This window comes from Patella vulgata, chromosome 6 (assembly GCF_932274485.2).
Source record: "Patella vulgata chromosome 6, xgPatVulg1.2, whole genome shotgun sequence".
Taxonomy (NCBI): domain Eukaryota; kingdom Metazoa; phylum Mollusca; class Gastropoda; family Patellidae; genus Patella; species Patella vulgata.
In genome coordinates, this window is record NC_065884.2 from 72,464,779 (window position 1) to 72,479,111 (window position 14,333).

The window sequence follows — 14,333 nt, forward strand, 5'->3', positions numbered from 1 at the left end:
GGTCTAAAGAAAGACCTGCAATAGGCAGATTTATTTCTTGCATAATGCATGTTTAAAGGAAGCAGCCATTGACAAAGAGCGCAAATTCATTATCATATTATGACTTTAGTGATCAGCAAAATATATAAGTTTGGTTTTCATAAATAATGCCTTGTAATGGGTATTTACCCTAACAACAGAAACACGTGTTCCAGACAACCATCTCCTGTGCTTCTAGGTAAACGGAGTGTCTCAATGAGTAAGCCACTGGCTCGCTAACCAGGAGGTATCGGGTTCCCTCCCGGTGTTAACTCAGAAATGTCCTTGGGATGGCCCTACATGATTTCCCCCTTGTCAGTGGTTCACTATGGAGGGCCTAACAAGGATAAAAAAGGTTGGAATTAGAAATAGGAGTAGGACGTAGTGGCGTATGCCCGTCGTCATTTACCCAATCGGTGCAGAAAAGTAAGACGTCAAACATCATTTCATTTCCTTTGCTTATGGCAAGCATGAATAAACAATTCGTAAATATTACATAGCAAACTATTCTTCCAATCACCTATACGTATTGAAATAGATCGTACACGAAGCGGGATTTGTTTACGTTTTAGTAGAACATCTGATATCACTTTCGTAGGTAATCAGTCTGTCATATGTTTGTGTGTTTTTAAAACGCGGTGGCTCAGTGAGTAAGGCGTTGGCGTCCCGTGTGCGATCCAGGTGATGGCTGACCACGTTCTTCGGTATTTTCCGGATTTTTCTCTCTTGTCAGGTGGTTGAGGCCGGTTAGATCCATTTGATAAGACCAACTTCAAGTTTGGTCAAAGGCTACGAGATGTAAACAGGGCTAATGCTATTCCCTACCCTAACCCTAACTTACAATTTCGCCAACAATCACGTGTCCTAACCTTATGTACATATTAGGGCCTTGACGAAAATTGAGCCGGCCTTAACGAATAGATTTAGTCGTGGAGGACGGAAGACCTGGAACGGGAATGGCGTTTAGTGGTACAGGTGGGTACAAAGACCCACCTGTAATGCTGCTGACATTCAAATAAAAGTTTTCTTGACATTGGAAGTAGACAGAGAATCAGTTTTGCAGGCCAAGTAGGTCTGATGGCCAACTGCATGGCGGATGTCCATTTTCTTTAGCCAGGTCGGTACACAATCTGTTTCACAGAGATCTTCTAATATCCCTGTAACAGATGACTGTTTCGACACGTGACGTCACATCACGCGGCGTCAACCATTGGGTCAATAGCGCGTGCATTGTTTACATAAGACGTTACCGATTCGGGCTAAATCTAAATGGTGAATTTTACTTATTTTAATACCCATTTACACTAAAATAGGAAATAATTTTTACCTACAAACAATTCAAACGTCTTTATTTATTTTTCTAATAAATGAAAAAAAAATGTTTTAGAATTTAATTTGTCGGAGGAAAAAAGTTAATATTTGTGACTCATTAAGTCGCATTGATGTCATCCTTATCAGTGATTGTAGCGGCCTAGCGAGTATTCACTGCTGATCAGTGTGGTCGGTACATACAAGAAGAACGTTAAACCACATTTCATCACTAATCGATGATGACTGGCATCCACGTATACAACTTAGTTGCCACCTGTTGTTAACCAGGCCTATGGTTTGCGAAAATTACAAGCGGCTGTTGCAGTTTTAACAATAAAATTCACAGATCTGTATTTATCAATACATCATCGCGATATAAATTAAACGAACCACAGGGGTCAAAGGTCAGTTTTAATAAAACATAATTTATCGGAATTCACAGAGACATATATCACCAACATAGCAATTAAAAACATAGGGGCATATTTCTCCAATAAAAACACAGGGACCTTTTCCAATGTATACTAAATACACAAAATAAATAAATAAAAGTTGATTTTATAATAAATACCAATGTCGTTTAATAGAATCAGCTCGTTGGTGCTGATTTTAAAGATTTTCGTTTCCCCTTGAAACTAAGTCTATGAATAAAACCGCGAACTTTCGTAAAAGTCTGTTCCTGAAATTTTGTTCTCGTTCGCACGCACCGAACTTGGCGTATGACGTCATGAAATATATTTGTAATATGGTGACTATCAAAATAACGGGAAGTTTCGTAGAAAGCAGATCCCAGATCAAAAGCAAGGTCTCTACCACATGACACTGTAACTTGACGTCCGCTCATTCCATCTGCCTTATTGCCTGAAATTAAGTAAATCGAAAGTAGGATTTAAATTAAAATAATGGATGTGACTACAAAAATCAGTGTATCAAAAGATCCATATACAACAGAGACATTAACCTAAACTGGTAACAACTTGCGGTTAGGGTAGAGGTTATTGAATTAATGTAATGGGCAAAGCAACGGTGGCTCAGTGAGTGGGTTGGTTTGGTTTGCTAACCTGGAGGTACACAGTTCGACCCATGCATTGGTCAACAAAATTCATAGGAATTTTCCGGCGTGGTAAGGGATAACGTATAGCTGTTCGGATGGGACAAAAAAATCGAGGTCCCGTGTACACATTGGCGTGCAAGTAAAAGAACCCTTGGCAGTTGGAATTCGATATAAGAGTAGGCCGCAGCGCCGCTGCCTGGGCAAAATTTCCCTCATAGAAAACTGTATGGCGTATGGCCGGAATGAAATGAAATGGGGTTTAACGTCCTACTGTTCTGCTCCTATACTGGGCTAATGAAGACGGGCATACGCCATACAGCGTGCTATGAGGGAAATTTTGCCCGGACAGCGGCACTATCGCTTACTCTTATATCGAATTCCAACTGCCAAGAGATCTTTTACGTGCATTCCAATGTATACACGGGACCTCGGGTCTTCGTATCTTCCGAAGGACTAGACAGCTGTCCTTGCCAGGCCCTCCGTTCTGCACCACTGACAAGGAGAAACCACGTCGTAAAATCCCGATGAACTTTCTCGGCCAATGCAGGGATCGAACACGTGACCTCCAGACTAGCGAGCCAGCGTCTTACCCGTCTTCATTAGCCCAGTAATAGCATTTAAAGTCCAGGGAAATAAGGTGACTAGTAAGAATATATCCACTACGTGTACATGCAGCACAGGTTGGTCATTGAGTCAACTGGCTTAGTTTCGATTCACAGATTGTACGTAACAACCTTGTGGGTTTTCTCTATTGGTCCTTCGGTTTCGTTCCACTGGTAAAGATCCCTACGGACAAGCGAATTATACCATGCGTTCCTCCAGAAATCACCTAGTTTGAGTCTAGTGGACGTTACCCCCCTCCCTCTCTCCCCCCCCCCCTTGTTTTGTGGGAATAAGAATATATTGTATTACACGTGATAGGAAAATTTACGATTGTATTATTCAGCTTGTTTTACCAATCTCTTTACCTATTTACTCCATATTTGACCAATTAGATAATTGAAGGTCCAAAACCCAAAGCTACAAAACTATCATACTTGTGGGAATTCGCTAGACAGCAGCTTGATTCCAGAAGGGAAAAGATGTAGCAATCTTCATCAGCAGACTCTCCCAGCGAGTCTGGCTGGATGAATTTTTAGAGAATGGCTTTATTGTATTATGCATTGTATCATAGGTAAGCAGCTGTGATATATAAAATGTAAAAACTAACTGTTGCATTGTTATTCCTGGAAAGACAAACGTCTTAAGAAAACAGTAAGAAGTAAATACACAACGTGAAGGGGAAGAAAGACGACAGGTGAAAATACTAGATGATCACAAGGCTACTAAAATATGTAGAAAGAAAAGATGCATGGGTCGTACGTAGGATGTGGCGACCGGATTTGGATCACCCGCTCTCCACGTCTGACAGAAGGCCCATGGTGCTACATTGGTTGGGGGGGGGGGGGGGGGTAATGTCACAGGCAAACTTGCCAGAAGAGTCAATCGTGATCTAGAGACTAGTCCAGCGAAGAACAGAAACGAGAGAACGAAAAAGAAAAGTTAAATTCACACCCGCGTTCCCTGTGGTTAAGGGAGCCGCGATGACTCTGTGAGTGTAACGTTGATTCGCTGACCTGGAAATCCCGTGTTCGATACCCAGAGAGTTTACTGGAATTCTCCCGTTTAATTCGTAGCGGAGGGTGAAAATCCTGACAGAATGGCTATTTGTTCGGATGGGACGTAAACCCGAGGCCCTGCGTACACGTTGGTGTGCATGCAAAATAACCCCTGAGGGATAACCCGTGGCGCCGTTGTCTTGGGAAAAATCCCCTCATAACACACTGTATGGTATAATATCTTTGTCCCCATTATCCAAGCGGTGCAGAAAAATAGGTCGTTAAACCCCATTTCATTTCGTCCTACTGTGCTGCTCCTAACCTGGGCTAATGAAGACGGTCATACGCCATACAGTGTGCTATGAGGGAAATTTTGCCCGGACAGCGGCACTACGGCCTACTCTTATATTGAATTCCAACACGGGACCTCGGTTTTTCGTCCCATCCGAACGACTAGACAACTTTCCATGTCAGCCCCTCCGTCCTGCATCACTGACAAGGGAGAACCACGCCGGAAAATCTGGATGAACTTTCTCGGCCAATGCAGGGATCGAACACCCGACCTCCAGGCTAGCGAGCTAGATTTCATTTCGTATCTGATTATAATGAGACTGTGTATAAACTTACCAACTAATACTAGCGGGGTTTCTATATTCCCTCGTAATTTCTGTAACATACTGTTCACCTTGATTGTGGACTGGAAACTTCCCATATCACATATAGAATATATCAACAAAAACCCATCTGCTCCCTGGGTTAATGACTTCACAATCTGTTCATCATCATCGCCCTTTAGAAAAAAGAAATTTTGAACTATAAAACACGAAACGAAATAGGATCTGTGCCTTAATCAGATTGGTGATGTCATGGATTCATATAGCAGCAAGCGGATATATACAAGTATATGTAGACGCTGAATACCACGGAGACGCACACAGGGCACACAGCAACTTCTCGGATCTTTTAGAAAAAAGAACGACTGTTTTATTGTGTGACTTGGCAATCGGGATCGTCGTAACGCATAGACACTGTCGATAATTAGCCCAGACATTAATTATTGTGTTTGAATTACCGATATAACAAGTATGTCTTAAATTTGATTAGCCATTTACATATTTATTCACGTGATATACCTGTTGTGATATACCTGGGGATACGTTGATAAACGATGCCGGGTCATAATTAAATGCATCTTCTTGTCGTCAGTTGCCTGTTTGCTATGGGTGTTGGGGGCGGATGGTCGAATGGTTAGCGCGTGCGCGTTGTATCATAAGGTCTGTCATTGAGTCATCTGGCTTGGTTTCGATTCTCCGGTTGTACGTAGCAATGAGTAGGGTCGCCTGTCCAACCTCGTGTGTTTTCTCCGGGTTCTCCGGTTTCCTCCCACTGCTAAAGACCCCTACACGCAAGCGAATTATTAGCATTACGCTGCGATATACAAATATATGTAGACATCGAAAACCAACGAGACGCACACAAGGCACACAGCAACTTCTCGGCCCCTTCAGTCGATGCCTTTCCCGCCTGGAATTGAGCGTGTTATATGGTTTGAAATAACACAATACATTAGCACTGAAACAACTTGCATTAATTTTTGTCTTCTTTTGTGGAGCAAATAAACATATCACTCCCTGTAAAGGCTTACTGAGTGTTGGGTCCAGCTGTGTAAGCTGGATTCGGGTAAAAGGGTTCAAATATTAACTTTCTGATATATATTTAGATAGACTGTTTATTCATCAACTAGGATATACTGATGAATAATATTATGTTAGAACAAAACAGATGAGGGTGCGGAAGGATACATTGGAAAAAGGGTTCGTAGCATCCGGGACATTTATAGTGAGAGAAGTAAACTAACCTGGGCAGACATGCGCAGTTCGAACAATCTAATACAACATGTATCGCCATCCACTGCCTCCCACGTGTTAAACTCAGCTCGTCTTCCTGATAAAACAAATATTGATCGTTAATATAGAGCGAAGCGCGGTGCTTGAGCAAAGCTCTTTACCGGTAACACAGGAGCATAATTGAAAATGTCACCCACAGACTGTTGATTAAAAAAAAATTCAGCCGGAACCGGATACACTGGGTAAAACAGGCAATGCGCATGTCAACTTACCAAATCTCGGCCAAACGAGATCACGTAACTAACAAAAATAATTCTTCACACCAAATCTCGCTTCGGCGAGATTACGCGCCTCATAGAACTATTTCTATGACGCGTCTAATCACTGACGTCACATATTTTTTACGTCAATGAAAATAATTCTCACACGTTTTTGTTCTTTTTTAAAAAACAAAATTAATGTTAAAATTTAGATCTAAATCAAAATCAATTTTGAAAAAACTAAATTATTTAACATTTTTTGTATCAATTGAGAAAATTAATTATATAGAGCGAAGCTCTAAAGCATCGCGCAAAGCGCGGTGCTTGAGCAAAGCTCTTTTCCGGTAACACAGGAGCGTAATTGAAAATGTTACCCACAGACTGTTGATTAAAAAAAAATTCAGACAGGAACCGGATACACTGGGAAAACAGGCAATGCGCATGTCTGTCAATGCGCATGTCAGCGCATGTCAACTTACCAAATCTCGCCCAAGCGAGATTTTGGGTCTCTAAGAAATATTTCTATGACGCGTCGAATAAATAACTTCAGATAATTTTGACGTCAATGAAAATCCTCACACCTTTTTGTTCTTTTTTCAATTGGGGAAACTTTATTATGAAGGTTTTATTTGACAACAATCACATCAGCTTCGCTCTACTCAGGCAAGGCCTGTTACATATTAAGGGTTGTATATTTGACAATAATCAGCTTCGCTCTACTCAGGCAATGTCTGTTACATATTATAGAGCGAAGCGCGGTGCTTGAGCAAAGCTCTTTTCCGGTAACACAGGAGCGTAACTGAAATTGTCACCCACAGACTGTTGATTAAAAATAAATTCAGACCGGAACCGGATACACTGGGCAAAACAGGCAATGCGCTTGTCAACTTACCAAATCTCGCCCAAGCGAGATTACGCGCCTCATAGAACTATTTCTATGACGCGTCTAATCAATGACGTCACATATTTTTGACGTCAATGAAAATAATTCTCACACTTTTTTGTTCTTTTTTAAAAAACAAAATTAATGTATACAATTTAGATCTAAATGAAAATCAATTTGGAAAAACTAAATTATTTAACATTTTTTGTATCACTTGAGAAAATTAATTTTGAAGGTTTTATATTTGACAATAACCAGCTTCGCTCTACTCAGGCAATGCCTGTTACATATTAGAGACTTTTGGCAAGCGTAAATTCCTGGTCCGTATCGTGTATCCGTATGGCTTTTGCGTGGGACGTCATCAATGTGTGTGTATTTCTCATACGTGATACGTCACACGCATACGGCAGCACGTATCGAATAGCTTTCATACGGAAAAGGTCCGTATAACATTGTCGTGTCTTTTTACCGTCCTTTTTGCTACTTTAAGACCTTGAAATGTGGTATCATAGCGTTTTTATGAATCATTGTGTATTCTAGAACACGAAGGTATATATTTGATGTGATTTTAAACATGATAAAGACTGAAATCATTGTTCTGAAATCATTATTTTTGATGGGGTTTTCTCAGAATTTTCGCTCGGTCTGCATGCTGGTTGATCTACGTGCTAAATCTAGGCAGATGGAACCTTGCAAATATGTAAATGATTTTATTCTATTGTAGAAGTGTATAAACTTTCTGAAATGATAGTGAAACCAAATATTGCTGTCTAGTCGAAGTCGATGATTTTTAATAAGATTTGACATTATTTTTGTTTCTTTTTAATAGCTCAGCGACTGTCGAACGACTTCTCTCCGTCCTGGGAATTGTAGGCTATAATAGGCACTTGACTAATACTGATGGTGATCTTGGAAGATATCTGCCATCATGTGTAATAGAACTAAGCTCATCTCATCAACGCATACGTACGCGACGCGAAAATCTGCCCAAACTCTAAAACAACATTGACGCAACGCATCACGTATACGATCTGGATACGTGATACCGATGGGAAAATTCTGATTGCCAAAAGTCTCTATTATCTAACGCATGCGTAGCAAGGGCAGAACCAATAACAGTATATAGAATTTGCGGTGTGCTCAAGTTTGCTGTATTCTGCCAGATTCCCACTATCACGTTTCGCTCTACGATTGAAGTCGTTGTTTTTAATCATTGAGTAATCGTGCTGATTCTATCAGGTGAGTCGTAGCAATCGTATCGAAACGTATCTGAACGTATCTGCACGTACCAGATCGTAGACTCAATAGGGACAATCCTATTATAACATATCGCACGACATTGGAACCTAGCATTAACCAATTGTGTGTGAAATAGCTTTATTTAACATCCACTTCCACCGAAGTGACATCAATTGAAGTACCTGTACGTATTATACATAGTGAAATAGATTACTATAACAATCTGAATACAAAAAAAGCGACCGATTATACCTCGAGCTCACAATTAAAGTCCGCTTCAAATGACATTTATCATACTAAGGACCAACAGATCTTAGAGAAGTTAGATTTTGGTCTGCATCATCTTAGGTTATGTCCCGTGCCTTTTACACAAAATATAAATTGTACAAAGTTTGTGAAGCCTTCAGAGCTCAGAATTTTTCCGATTTAAAGTTACAATTTCATAGTTTCTAAGAAAGCCAAAACATAATTATTTTTATGTCTTTTGCTCAATAGGTTGTCAACTCACTATTATACGATCTTTCTCACACTTAAAAATCTTCACACCGGAAATAATAACACAATTTCCTCCGAATTTCCTCCCTTGTTTTCTATTCCCCACCATGGAATAGCTATCTTCAAACTTTTGAATTTGAAGTTGAAAATCATATTTTTGCCAATTTCTCAACTGGCAATAGTGAATTATAGGAATAGCTATCTTCAAACTTTTGAATTTGAAGTTGAAAATCATATTTTTGCCAATTTCTCAAATGGCAATACTGAATTATAGGATTAATAGGATTATTCTTTAACAAGGTAGGACTGTTTATAGATATCATCTATTTTAGGGCTTTATTTTAATACATTTTAAAAATATAACTTAAAAATATGAAATTGTATCTTTAAATGAAACTTAAAACATATGTTAAGGCTCAATAAACAATCGTGGGTTTTTGAATGCCTAATGGTTTACGAAAAATACAAGTGTGCAACAGTTTTAGTTGTTCAGACAAAATGTCATCCAATTGTCCCTGTAAAAGAAGTGCCTGTGTCATCTTGATCCTCAAGCAGGAAAATCCAACGTGTCCACAACTAAATGCAGTGGTTTCACAACTGCGGAACTTTGACTATGATAAACTAATGACCTGGCATGATTCGCAAAGGGAACAACGATTATATTCACTATATTAACGCTATTACAGTCATACGCTACTCATATGTTTAATGAGGTAACTATATAAAAGAAATGAAATGAAATGGGGTTTAAAGTCCTACTGTTCTGCTCCGAACTGGGCTAATGAAGACGGGCATACGCCATACAGTGTGCTATTTTGGAAATTTGATCGGACAGCGGCTCTATATGGCCTACTCTTATATCGAATTCCAACTGTCAGTGTGTACATGGGCTTCGGTTTTAGTCTCATCCGAATGACTAGACAGATGTACTTGTCAGGCCCTCCGTCCTGCATCACTGACAAGGGGGAACCACGCCGGAAAATCTGGATGAACTTTTTCGGCCAATACAGGGATCGAACATCCGACTCTAGGCTAGCGAGCTAGCTTCTTTCCCACTTAGCCGGTAACTATATACAAGCAATGCTGTATTTTCAAGGGCATTTTGTACATTATTTTTATTAATTTTCATACTCAACTTACACGAATGGCATGGACATAACACTAAACGTTCAGTTTACAAACCTTTTGACGTTTTCTGTAAATTCTGTCTTTGATTGTCTTCAACATTCACAAAACACTGACACAAAGCTGAAATTATATAAAGAAAAAGAAATGAACAAAGTGGATCGATTTACAAACGATTATTATTCAATGTCTGGTAATTCGCTAGTATCATACATTTAGATGCATGTAATTATGTTTTGCCCTGCTAAGTTCCCAGGCGAGACTATTCCTCGGGAAGTTCCAGCAAGATTTCAAGAGGGGTGGGGGAATAAGGAAATACGTATAATTAATCAGGTACGACGACAATCCACACTTGTGGGCGTGAACGTACAAGAACCCTTGGGTGTTGGAATTGGAAGAAGAGTAAGCGGCAATGATAGTGTCCGACAAACTGTCCCACATGGCACATGGTATGGTGCATGCCCTTCTTCATTAGCCGGTCGGTGTAGACAAGTGGGACGTTAAACCCAATTTCATTTTAATTTTATAGTAGAAGAAAATTATTATGGAACACGCGTAAAGGAGAATACGAGCAAACATCTTCCGAACTTATTTTTATTTTATATCCGGGGGTTGGATGGCCGAATGGTTAACGCGTGTGCGTTGTATCATAAGGTCTGTCATTGAGTCAATTGGCGTGGTTTCGATTTCCCGGTTGTATGTGACAAGTAGTAGGGTCGAGTGTCCAACCTCGTCGGTTTTCTCCGGGTCCACCGGTTTTCTCCCACTGTTAAAGACCCCTACGCACAAGTGAATTATTAATATATATTATTATTATTATGTTAGTCCCGAAATGACCTAGTTTATGTAGAGTGGTTGTTAAATCTCTCTCTCTCTCTCTCTCTCCCTCTCTCTCCTATTGTCACGGTCATGTACAATATATTGTTTACTGTGAAGGCTAATTCTCTCTCTCTCTCTCCCCTCTCTATCTCTCTCTCTCTCTCTCTCTCTCGTTATAATTGTCCAACATATGTTATTTTATGTTAGTTTATGTTATTATTATGTAACATGTAATATGTTATAGTTTAAGTGTATGTTATTATTATGTAACATGTAATATGTTATAGTTTAAGTGTATGCAACTCATGTTATGTTATTAATGTATACCATACAACATCTGTGTAATATATAATTGTATTTTAAATACCCGACACCTGCCAGGTATATATAATATAACAACCTGCCGGGTATACATGTATATAATAGTATAGCGTAGGTGTATGTTGGTTTAAATCCTAATCCTAATGGAGTGATTTACCAGTTACTGTTGTATTAATGCTAGGTTCCCACTATCACGATTCGCGCTACGATTGAAATCGTGATGATCCTATCAGGTCTTATCATAAATTGTGGTCACTTGTAGCAATCCTGTTGGTCGTATCGAAACGCATCCGAACGTTTCTGCACGTAGGAGGTCGTAGACTCAATAGGGACAATCCTATGGTAACGCATCGCACGGGCAGTGGAAACCTGGCATTACACGATTCGTGCTACGATTAAAATCGTGGTTTTAATCGTGGAGTAATCGTGGTGATCCTATCAGGTCTTGTTATATATTGAGATCCATCGTGTTGATTGTATCGAAACGTATCTGAAATTATCTGCGTGGAGTGAACTCTATAGATACAATCTTATCGTAAAGCATCGCACGACAGTGACAACCTAGCACAACTCTTTATAAACCACTGCAACAAATAATATCATTAAACCTATTATCGATATTATCTATTCAAATCTCGTGCTTTCGAAACTTTGTATGTTAATAACCTTGTCAGGCTTGTACCCCTCTCCTCGCGTCCGCTCAACCCCACCCCACCCGCAAAACTAGGCGCTAGCAATTAATCTTGAAATAACTATATGTCATACGCTATTCCAAAATGTATCTGAATGTTAACCCCGATATTCCACTTGATTTATTTTACTTGTTGTGTTTGGTGTGGTACTCCTGTACGTACTAGTATACCGGTATACCGAATCAGTTTAAGTAGAATTACAAATTACCACCAGTTGATTGAGAATGTAAATAATCCTTCATTTTCCTTCATCTCTCCCTCTCATCCTACTCAATAACCAGAATATAAACATCTAGTTTATAACCACCAGTTGATTGAGAATGTAAATAACCCTGTTTGAAGTTCTAATGATCTAACAATATCATCTCCTTCATCTCTCATTCTACTCAACAACCAGAATATAAACATGATCTAGTTTATAATAGTTATTCTACCAGATCGTGTAAACCTTTAGATCAAGTAATGTTGGGCGTCCTACACCAGCAATCTGCTCTGTTGTGTACTTATTATGGACGACAAAATATTAAGAGGTTACAGGATTGAGAAAATTTCATACGATATATCTAAAGCCCCTGCCCCATTGGTCACCATGTAGACGCGGTTGTTTTCCCGGCCCAGAAGGTATGTCATTGAGTCAAGTGGCGTGGTTTTCGATTTACGGCTTGTACGTAGGTTTTCTCCAGCTTCTCGGGTTTCCTTCAACGGATAAAGCAAGATCCCTACACGCAAGCGAATTATTGAAATAAAATTAAACCATATGTTAGTCCAGAAATGTTTTGGTATACTAAATGGTATAATTTTGTTATACATCAGCCAAGACGATAGAATAAAGAGTATAATGTTTAAGTGTAGCATAGATGATTATTTTAACTGGCAGACATGAGATAAAAATCTAAAAGTTGCTACAACCACTGTCTGTACGTGCTGTGCTGTTTAATCTCACCATGAAGCCATTAAATCTACAGAGCTTCTATAAAACTCCCCGGTGTTCTTCTGGTGCAAGACATACACACAGATGATATACACAAACTTATATTTTTATATATTTGAATATTTCTGTTTTTATTGGCAGTACAATTTAAAGAAACATCTGACTGTAATACGCCCACTAGCAGCAAGGTCATCAGTGCTATCACCAACATCACACTGAGCCAGTTTCAAATAATCCATCTAAGTTTATGAAAATTTCCTTTAGAATAATGTCCAGTAGATGAAAAAAAATTGGGGGGTTGGATGGCCGAATGGTTAACACGTGCGTGCTGTATCATAAGGTCTGCCATTGAGTCAACTGGCGTGGTTTCGATTCCCCGGTTGTACGTGACAAGGAGTAGTGTGGCCTGTCCAACCTCGTGGGTTTTTTCCGGGTCCTCCTGTTTCCTCCCACTGCTAAAGACCCCTATGCGCAAGCGAATTATTGAATTAAAATTGAACCATGAGTTAGTCTCGAAATGACCTAGTTTGTGTCGAGTGGAAGTTAAACCCCATTTCCCTCCCTCCCTCTGTTTACCACAAGCTCCGTATGCCGCTTTAAACCACTGCGCCAACGATACGGATTTATATGGCTAACAAAAAGAAAAAAACTCAATTATATGCTTCGCCCACCCACTAAATACGATAAATACTATAGTAGAGGGATCGCGTTCGATTAATAATTATTTGTTATATGTGTTTTCCTAGGTTTTCTGATGACATCCCTTTAAAATATCTAGACATTTTAAATTTGATAACAAATCTAACATTCTTTTATTTAAAATGTTTAATAGACCATCTTGATATTACAGAAATGTTTCTGGCTATAAAATAAATTTACTGCAACACTTGATAGGATCTTATGATAAAATGGTGTTTAAGATGCTGCTGTTTGGCTTGTATGTTGGTTACGGTGATAAAGGTGTTATAAATTGTGTTACCACGTGGTGTTAGTACCTCAATGGTAGTGACTGATCATGGCCAGGGCAACCGAGGCAAACACGTAGGGCCCGGACCTCAAAGGGGCCCAGCGATTTTGTGAAGAAAAAATTTTGTTTTGATATTTTGTAGGAAAAAAAGAGAAGACCCATTTCTCAAAAATCGTGAAAAAGTTACCTTTTCTCGAAGAGTTTTGAAGGGGCAGCGGTCAGAAAAATTGATATAAACGATTCAACGTTGGGTGGGTTGGCAGCGGGAAGTTGATATCAAAAATGTGTCGATAACTCGAAACCCGAAATATTATTTCTGGTTGACAGGTAGCGGTCCTGTTACTCGTCCAATATTTCGCTATCAGCGACATTTTCCTACGTTCCATCCAAACAGGGGGGTTTGATGGCTGAATGGTTAGCGTGTGCGCGCTGTATCATAAAGTCTGTCATTGAGTCTACTGGCGTGGTTTCGAATCCCCGGTTGTACGTGACAAGGAGTAAGGTCGCCTGCCCAACCTCGTGGGTTTTCTCCGGGTCCTCCGGTTTCCTCCCACTGCTAAAGACCCCTATGCGCAAGCGAATTATTGAAATAAAATTAAACCATATGTTAGTCCCGAAATGACCTAGTTTGTGTCGAGTGGACGTTAAACCCCATTTCTCTCTCTCTCCCATCCAAACAACTTGCCAGGTCCTCGGTCTTGCACCACTGACAAGGGGGAACCAAGCCGGAAAATCACGACGAACTTTCCCGACAACACCGGAAACGAACACGT

At 39.8% G+C, this 14,333-nt stretch overlaps 1 long non-coding RNA gene across 1 annotated transcript in view; it reads right to left on the minus strand.

Moving 5' to 3' along the window:
• Nucleotides 1–1,727: 1,727 nt before the first annotated feature.
• LOC126825575 (uncharacterized) overlaps nt 1,728–14,333 on the minus strand; it is a 36,919-nt gene continuing 24,313 nt past the window's right edge. Inside the window, exons 2-5 of the long non-coding RNA XR_007682057.2 lie at nt 9,888–9,953; nt 5,840–5,925; nt 4,609–4,771; nt 1,728–2,190 (exon numbers count right to left, since the gene is read on the minus strand). This is a non-coding gene — a long non-coding RNA (uncharacterized LOC126825575). The remainder of the gene's footprint in view (nt 2,191–4,608; nt 4,772–5,839; nt 5,926–9,887; nt 9,954–14,333) is intronic.